This window comes from Bidens hawaiensis, unplaced genomic scaffold (assembly GCF_021521415.1).
Source record: "Bidens hawaiensis isolate Kalapana, Puna unplaced genomic scaffold, B.hawaiensis_p1.1 tig00025374_1, whole genome shotgun sequence".
NCBI lineage: Eukaryota > Viridiplantae > Streptophyta > Magnoliopsida > Asterales > Asteraceae > Bidens > Bidens hawaiensis.
The window spans coordinates 155766-165360 of record NW_027494048.1 but is presented as its reverse complement, the minus strand read 5'-3'; positions in this window follow the sequence as shown (position 1 = coordinate 165360).

Genomic DNA, 9595 nt, shown 5'->3' with positions numbered 1-9595 from the left:
GATGAGTAAATCCAAAGTCCAAATGTGAGGCACCGGTAACGGGGCCTTACAGTTCCACCAGGAATTTATCAAATAGTATATATCAATAGCGGAACCGCAAAAAATTAATTTAGAATTAAAAATCAATAACGGGTCAGACCACCTATATTTAAACTTACATGGCAAGAGTCGAATGCATGTCATGTGTCGAGAAGACTGGTCGTTCTTGAACTTCAATGGCTTCTTCTGTCATGTAGACCATCCCCTGACTTGAAAATAGTTCTGATTCGCATATACTCTTTTCTTCGCCTTCTCCTGTGGTTTTGATTTTGAGCGAAGTTTATTATAACTGCCACGGGCCAGCTGTGGTGTTCTTCCTCTACCACCACTTCAATATCTTCTAGTAGGGCTTCAAAAAATGCTAAGTCACCCTCTGAATCGAACTCACCTATTTCATAATAATCGGGCAAACCTTCTAACTCCAACTCCAAAAACTCATCCTCCTCACACAACTTATTCTCAACCTTTTCCTCAACACCAAACATCAACTCGAGCGAATCTCCCAAATTCACGTCATCCTCTATCTTATCCTACAACCCAACATCCTCAAACTCGATCGTCGGCTCATTAAATTGTATTTGATACTTTAAACCCGACCGGAAATCATCCATGATATCTGAAAGTGGTGCTTTTGGATTAATGCTATGGATGACACGTAAAACATCGTATAATATCTCTTCTCGATGTGGTATGTGATCCATCATTGCACCAGATGAGTCTTTACAACCGATAATATTCCCCATCCTATCATACACAACGTAGAATTTAGGCTGATAGCTGTTTTTATCTAGGTTTAAACCTCTTTGATCTTTATGAGGATTTTCTTCAACTCTGGTCCCGTAGTAACAATCCATGACAATCACTGCAAAGATAAACTTAAACAGAAAAGGATCACGAGCACCAAATACTAATAATAAACAATATATTAAAGAAACTATACAAATTTAAAAAAATAAAATAAAATAAAATAAAATTAAACTATATTAACCTAACTCCTACGACTCAAAACAAACTATAAAAAAAATAATTAAAAAAACCTACTTAGACTCTTACGACTAAAAATCAAAAACAAATAGCACGTATATATCAAGCAAGTCTAATCAAAGCTAATAACGCAATCTCCAAGAGTCCCCGGCAACGGCGCCAAAAACTTGATGTGCTAAAAGTAGTCAATTAATTATTAACTAAAATTATACTAATCTAGACACTAAGTAATACTTTAGACCCTTAAATGTAACTAAAACTACTAACCGGCAAGTGAACCGGTCGACTCTAGTACAACTAAGTAAGTCCGGATATCGAACCCACGAGACTCCTTAAATTACGAAACTAGCAAATTAGACTCAATTACAAGACACGACTATTTATTAATAATATTTGGGAGGAATTTAATACTAATAACTAAGATTTAATAATAATTAACTAATGATTACTTTAATTAAACTATTAATAAACTAACTAATATACTAATAAAACAAACCCTAATAATAATAATAATAATAAAACATAATCATTACTTATTAATTAATTAATAAAACTTAAACCCTAATTAATTTTAACTAATAAACAAGTTAGAAACCTTGGATTAATTCAGATGATTAAAATAACTACCTAGACCGGAATCCCCAAAGTTACGGTTATTAATTAAATGGAAAAACGCAAGTTATGAAACCGGGATCATAAAATAGACCCTTGACAGAAAACCAGAACAGGACCCTTGAACTTCAAGAAGACGCCTATGGATTTCTAACAAGTTTTAAGACTCACAGTTTTATATTAAACTTCCTTACGGTTATTTAATCGCTTATGTCTAAGTATCTTTTATGACGAAAACATACCTTACAGTGCAGAATTCAAAAGATAGCAAAGCAAACCCAATTAATTTAATAGACTAATCTGACAATCAAATCTAGACGGACTCCTTACGAAGAACTAAATCTAGCAATCCCGACAAGCAAAGATCTATTAATAGCCTATCACTTTACAGCTTTTTAGACTAGCAGCTCATTTTTATTTGTTTAATTGATTTTATTGTTTCTATGATTTTAATCGATATTAATCACAAACTAGTCAAGAACACACAGTAAATGACCTAACAAAACCATATCCTATGAAACAATCAACAAGGTCAATGTGAAACAATAAATTCAAGCAAACAAAACCAAGCAATCATACGCATCAATTAAATCAAACTCAACCGCTTACTTAAAACATAACATCCATAACGAAATGAAAATCCAAATAGAATTAAACCGAACTAAGGTTCATCACGACCTAGGCAGTCTATGAAATTTAGCCTAGCATCATAAAGTCTAAATCAAACAAAACAAATAATAATGAATCCATGGTGAAAATCTAAAGAACGAAGAATTAAAGGTGATAAAATCCGTAATATCCAAACGTGAACGTATAAGTATTCACCTGCTGTCCTCTTGCCTTCAAAATCACCACAAAGCTCGATAATATGCTCCAAAGTCTCTCCAAAATTGGCCAAGGGTTTCAGGTTAAGTCAAGTTTAAGTTAAATGTGTTTAAATAACCAAAACAAAGCCCGTCATTAAGCGAAAACGAAATTAATTAAGCCCAGTGTTGCCTAGGCGCCGCGCGGAGGGCGTTTGGCCTCCCCCTTTCGCGCGGCGCGGTGTGCTTTTCTGAGGGGGCCGGTCAGGCCGACCCGGTCTAACCGGTTCATTGCTCTGGTTCTTCCTGACGCGTTCCGGATCTCCGTTTCGGCTCGTTTTTCGCCCTTTTTCATCACGATCAAATCCCGGAACCTACGAAACATAGAAAAGTTAGTAGTATACAAATCTCGACTAAAAACGAACAATAACAATTAAAATATTAAATAAAATATACACGGGAAACATAAATATTTATCATTACATCAGGCACCGCACCTCGCCTTAACAGTCCTTCGGCTTTTATCATCGAAATGACATTAAGCCCATAACTTTCCTTATCACCATAAACCGTCACCGCACTACCATCCAAGGGCTTTAACCTTATTATCCTACTCTTACACACTATCTGAGCTTCATACTCAGACAACCAATCCACTCCCAAAACTACATTGAACCCTCCTAAGGTCATAACGTACTAGGTGACAGGGAACTAATTTCCCTCTAACTCTATCTTACAGTCCTTAGCCATTCTCATTACTTTAACTGAGGTGTCACTAGTGGTTTCTACTATAAAACTTTCAGACACTCGGCAACATTTCATTTTAGCTAATTTACTAAATAGCGTGGCTACAAAACTTTTGTTCGCACCTGAATCAAACAATACTGAAGCGGATATACCCTTCACTAGAAACATACCTGTGACAACATCTGGAATCTGCTTGGCTTGTTCTTGAGTTAACATGTAGGCTCTGGTCCTCGGCCTACTCTGATCAGCATCATTCTTTCCACTCCCTCCAGCTCCACCATCAGTGCATTCCCTAGCAAAATGGCCCGGCTTACCGCACTTGTAGCATGCGGGTTTTGCAGTACAATCGGGAGCATAATGTCCCACCTTTCCACACTTATAACAGGCATTCGACCCAAGCCTGCACTCTCAACCGTGAGCCTTACCACACTTGTGGCACAGGTCAGATCCCTTACCCCACTTGCACTCATCATCGTGCATCTTACCACATGTCTTGCACGATCTCTTCTCCCACACCTTCTGCTTCTTATCTTTGGAGTTCCATAACTGAGTACAGGGTCGCTTGGCATGATTGGCCCACTTCTTATCTTTCTTCTCTTCTTCTACCACAACATCATCCACAGTCAGGTCTTCATAAACCATTTCTACAAGTTCGACAGCATAGTCAAATATAGCAGGTTTATTTGCCCTGACCAACGTGCGGATCTTCTGTGGAAATCCCCTCACATAGCACTTGATTCTCTTAGCCTCTGTGTTAACCATATCGGGTACCAACCTAGACATTCGGTTCAACTCTGTGGTATATTCACGATGTGTCATCGTCCCAGCTTTCAAGTTCAGGAACTTCATCTCCGCCCTCTCAACCTCAGCGTTAGCACAAAATTTCTTTATAACCAGTTCCTTCAGATCCTCCCACCTCATAGCCTTGATTTCCTCTTGACTCTTCCTCTGCTCAATCGATTCCCACCAATACATCGCCTCCTCGCCAAATGACTGGGTGGCGTAACTGACAGCTTGGTCGGGATGGCACTCGCTAATACGGATAACCTTGTCCATAGTGTTTATCCATTGGAGAGTAGCGATTGCGTCTTCCAAACCAGTCAGCTTCGGCGAGTCACATGCCTTGAAGGACTTATAGTTGCACCCACCTCGGCCTCTCCTCCTATCATCAACTTTCACATATCTAACTACACTCGAGGCCTCCCTTTCTCTTTCATCTTCTTTCCTACCACCTCCTCCCGCCCCTTCAACGGTTCTTTTACGGCCTCCAGTAGACCCTTCAGAATTCAAGTTCTTCACAGCAGTGGCTACAGCTTGAACAATAGCTGCTTGAATTGCGGATCCAGTTGTGCATCTTCGTTGTTGTTCAGATTTCCTCCAGATGCGCTTCCTTCACCTCCGGTGTTGGAAGCTGTTTCAACTGAAGGTTTTCGGATATGACGAGGCCTGCCACGACGTCCAGTGCGGCCTCCTGCTCCAGCAACTTCCCTAGATCCAGCCATCGTATTCTAAAAAGAAAACACAAACGTCATCACTCAAGGAACCATTTAGTACAAGGATAGTAAGGCTAACAGGTAATAACAGTGGCCAGTTGTGATTAGCTGATCACGTTACTTTCCGTGTCCTATACACTTCCCCTTATGAGTCTATTTGTGCTAGGTTCTACATTAAATAGTCAATCAATCAAACAATCAATTAATCCTATCCCTAACCTGCACATATTCTTCTTTTAGCAATTAAGCTAATATTAACATTCACTATTTAACCATACTTTTACTAAGCTTGCTTGAGTGACACATGAGTATCTTGAACTGGCATCTTCTTTCTTTTCTTACTTAAATCAAATTCTCTGTTCGAGTCTAAGCAGGTAGGATGCTTAAATCTCTCGAGCTTTGCTCTGATACCAACTTGTAAGGCCCCGTTAGCGGTGCCCTACATTTGGTGTTGGATTTACTCATAAACACAGTTCTAAATATCAGAGTTAATTAAAACTTTCGCGGAATATAAGACTTTCATTAAACATTACATATAACTTCGAAAACACGTCTTAACAAACATCCTTGTCTTTAAAATTAAACATAAATAAACATAAAACATCTCGAGTCTTCAGATGCCAGACTCTTATTCTTCTGTCATGTGCCCCGCTCAAGCCAGCTATCTCATTCTACTCACCTGCGTGCATACTAAAAGTCAGCTACGCAGAGTGAGTTTTAGTTAATCATACATCATACAATACATATACTTACCTTCAATTATGCATCAGAATATACATAATATTTACTTACTAGTTTACTTTCATTACATAACTCCATACATACGTTCATACTTTATTACTTTCATTCTATACAAATACTGTCCTTTCTATCTTATATATTATTATGGTCTGATCCCTTCCTTTTCTTTCTCAGATATTATTAGGGTTTGATCCCTCTTTCCTTTGTCTATCTCAGATATTATCAGGGTCTGGTCCCTTTCTTGTCCATCTCAGATATTAGTAGGGTCTGATCCCTCTTTACTTCTCTATCTCAGATATTATTAGGGTCTGATCCCTTTCTTCTCTATCTCAGATATTATAAGGGTCCGATCCCTTACTTCTTTGTCTTCGTACCTTCTATCTTTACTTACTCGTAACATACATATACATTCTTTACTCATTCATACATATTCAAAAGTTGTACATATATCTATCATACACATTCCTCTTTTATTTACATACCTCCCTTATCAGCACGTGCAATATCCGAAAATCGTTCACGTACCGACAAGCTTTCATTCACATTCAAGATATACATAATTAACACATAAATCATACATGGCATACACTTACCATTTAAGGTAAGTGTATTAACTATCACATCGAGTATGCACACAACCCCGAAAAAATAACAAGGAAATGGGGCTAGAAACTCACCTGAATGCGGTTACGTTCATCATTTATGGTTATTCCCTTATTGAGCTGCGCACGGCTAACTGTAAAATTATTACATGTATCAATTAACTATTACTACTTATATCTTATTTCTATCTTAATTATTACCCACATCGAACGGGGGTTCGGGGGCAGCACTTCTGGCAGCGGGGTTCTAGGGGCGGCAGCCCCTAGCGGGGTCCAAGGGGCAGAGCCGCTGGCTGGGGTTAAGCTCATTTTCCATTAGGATTTTAAATTATTTTCTAATTCATTAACTCATTTTCTATAACGAATTAAGCCTAATTCGTTAACTAATTCGTTACTTTCATAATCTAGTTCGTTAACTGATTCGCCATCCGATCATCATCTGATTCGTCATTCCAATTCGTTATCTGAACAAGCCCTGATTCGTTTCCTTATTCTTAATGAATTGGCGAGTAACGAATCACCTGATTCGTTATCTGGTTCGTCAACAAATGGGTGAACTGATTCGTTGTTTGGACATAACGAATTGGTGAACTGATTCGTTATCTTGCCTTAACTAATTGGGTTAATTAATTCGTTACCTTATTCTAACGAATTACACCCATCTTATCCAGACTTTGACTCGGGGTCAAGGTCAAAATTATCAAGAACGATAAACGGTCAACATGTATTAGATCTGCAATAATCCTTCATTTCTTAACCAAATAACATGATTTAGGTACCGTTGGATTCGGAATTTCAACGCCAACAAACCCTAACCCTTCATTCATCCAAACATATGTGTTTATGGGGTGCGATTTAGGCATATATAGGTGCGGTTCAACCCTCGATCAATTAAACACTTTAATGTTAACGAATTTCATCGTATAATGGTTCGTTTGATTCGTTTTCATCACTTTAGCAGATCTAGGACTACCCCCAAACAAGTCCGACCCTAATGAACGATTTCTATTTACTACGTACCTTAAACAAGTCGGTATACGAACACGAGCTGGTATTTGATGTTGTTTTGATCCGTCGCGACGTTCCAGCACCAACAAGCTCTGGTTTTCGCCTTCGGATCTTGGTTCGGGTTTGTATGTGTTTTTCAAGGTATAGGCTATGGTGTAGAGATGGATAGAATTGGAAAGGTTTATGGTTTAAGGGTATTTATACTCCCTTAAGCCCATTGACCTAAGGCCCATTCCATCTTTTATTCTATCTTTTAAAAACCAAGCCCACCTTCACCTTCTATTAGTTTATTTATTTAAACCGATAACGACACACTATAAAATAAACGAAATTTATTTTATTATTATAACCAAAAGTAGGATGTTACCCCCCCTCAAATTAATGTGATCACTAAATAACTGTAATGGGAACCAGCCACAATGCATGGGTCTTATGAAATAAAAAAAGCCAACCATCAAAAAACAACCACAATGTGCAGGACTTACGAGTTAAATTTCCACCACAGCACCACATGTCTAAATTTTTATTAATGAGTTCAATCCCGTTTCTTCTTCTTCTGTATAGCCGCTAATTCGAAATTGAGTGGGTTCATGTGTACCCGGGCCTGTATATGTAGGTCAGCCTCTATTAAGGGTAAATCATGCACATTACCTTGAATGTTTTCTTTTTTTGAAAGTTGACCATCACTAGGGGCGTTAAAAATGGGCATAAATGTCAAATATATCGTTTTATCATAAACAAGGTTCACGTACACTTGATATACCTAAGCATCAAGTATGATTATATCATTAAGTTCTTATTTTTCTTTTAAATTTGCTGTTTCTAATATTGCAAATATATAGTTTTTGAATTTTAATTTAATTTATTGTAAGGAAGTTTGTAATATAGCTAGATATATTTTTATCCAATTATGTTTGTTTATGTTTAATTTTGGATGGGACATTTAATGGATCATCTACTTAATTAATGTTTTATATATGTTCATTAAAATTTCTTTACTTATACTCATTTATGTTTGTTTGTGTTGGTTTACGTTTACTCGTATATGTGCATTTATGTTTGTTTACCATTGTTCAATTATGCTCGTTTAAGTTCATTTTTGTTCATGAACTGTTCATTTAAATTTTTAACGAACGAAAATTTAACCCGGGTTGGTATTAGAGAGCATGAACATAAAAAACTAAATCAAACATGCATTTATAAATTTAAGATAGAATAGTATGTTCGTAATTTTCCACCAGTAACAACTGTTCTAGGCCTCGAATCAAGCTTAGTGTGGTGGTGGTATGAGTAATGAAGATAAAAACGGGATGCCCACGAATAGGGTTTAATAAATAAAAGAACATGCAAGGGGTGACCAGAAACCGGTGGCCGATTAACCGGTGTTCATTGGGTGATTTAGGAGAAATCCAACAAAGAATCAGAGGTTGATGTAGGTGATGATGGTGGTTGATGCTTGAGAGAGGAGGTTGACGATGGTGGATGATATTGGAAGTTAACCGGTGATGGAGAGGATAGACCGGTGCAGGTGAATATGTGGATGAGATAAATTAAATTAGGATTTAATAATGCAAGTATTCGGCAAATAAATGAGATGTTATAACCCTTTAAAGGGATACATGAGTTTGGTGTGTTCCATGTTACACCCCAACCAAAGCGGCGGAACATGCCGGGGCGAAATGTGGTGATCGGACAGTACCTAAAAAGACACTAATTAAAGTGATAATAATTATAAAATTCCTTAACATCAAAACAGGTACACAATTACAATAACTGAATCAAATACATTATACATTTTTATTTCGAATAAATATCCTAAAGCCAACCTAACTATCTTCGATCTTGATTACATCAAATACTTGACCATGTAGATGTATAAAAATAGAGTTGTTAACACGAATGTTAGTGAGAATACCTAAGTTTTAATGTGTGTATGTATATATATATATACATACACACATTAAAACTTAGGTATTCTCACCAACATTCGTGTTAACAACTCTCTCTCTCTATATATATACTATTGTTAATTAATACTAATTTCTCAGGCCAAAACTACACCGGACTTACAACGCCGGAGCATCCAACGCATTGAAGGGTTTGCCGATTACAAATGCATCATTGAAGAAACCGGCTGTTTCTTTACCCTATCATTGAAGAAACCACGGGTCGTGCCATCCTTTAATAATCACGACTCCTGCCTGCTGTCTATCAATTCTATCACTAGCCACAACCAATGAATAATTGTACAGTTCACAACTCGAGATCGATGCCAGTTTCAGTGTCAACTCATTCTCATGATTATATATATGTAATTATTCATTGGTATCTCAACTTGTAGAGCTGACAGGTTCTGAATTTACTTAATTTATTAAATGTGCATATTAATCTGATTGCCTTCATTTTGAAATCACAGTTTTGAAGCTTTGAGCCATTTTAGTGGTGGTGGATTCAATTCAAAATTGTGTATATATTTTTTGAAGGTTGCGCACTCCATCCTGGCTATCGATCTCTAGCAATCCTCCTGCACACAGGTTTTCACGGTACACTTTTAATTTGTTATTTG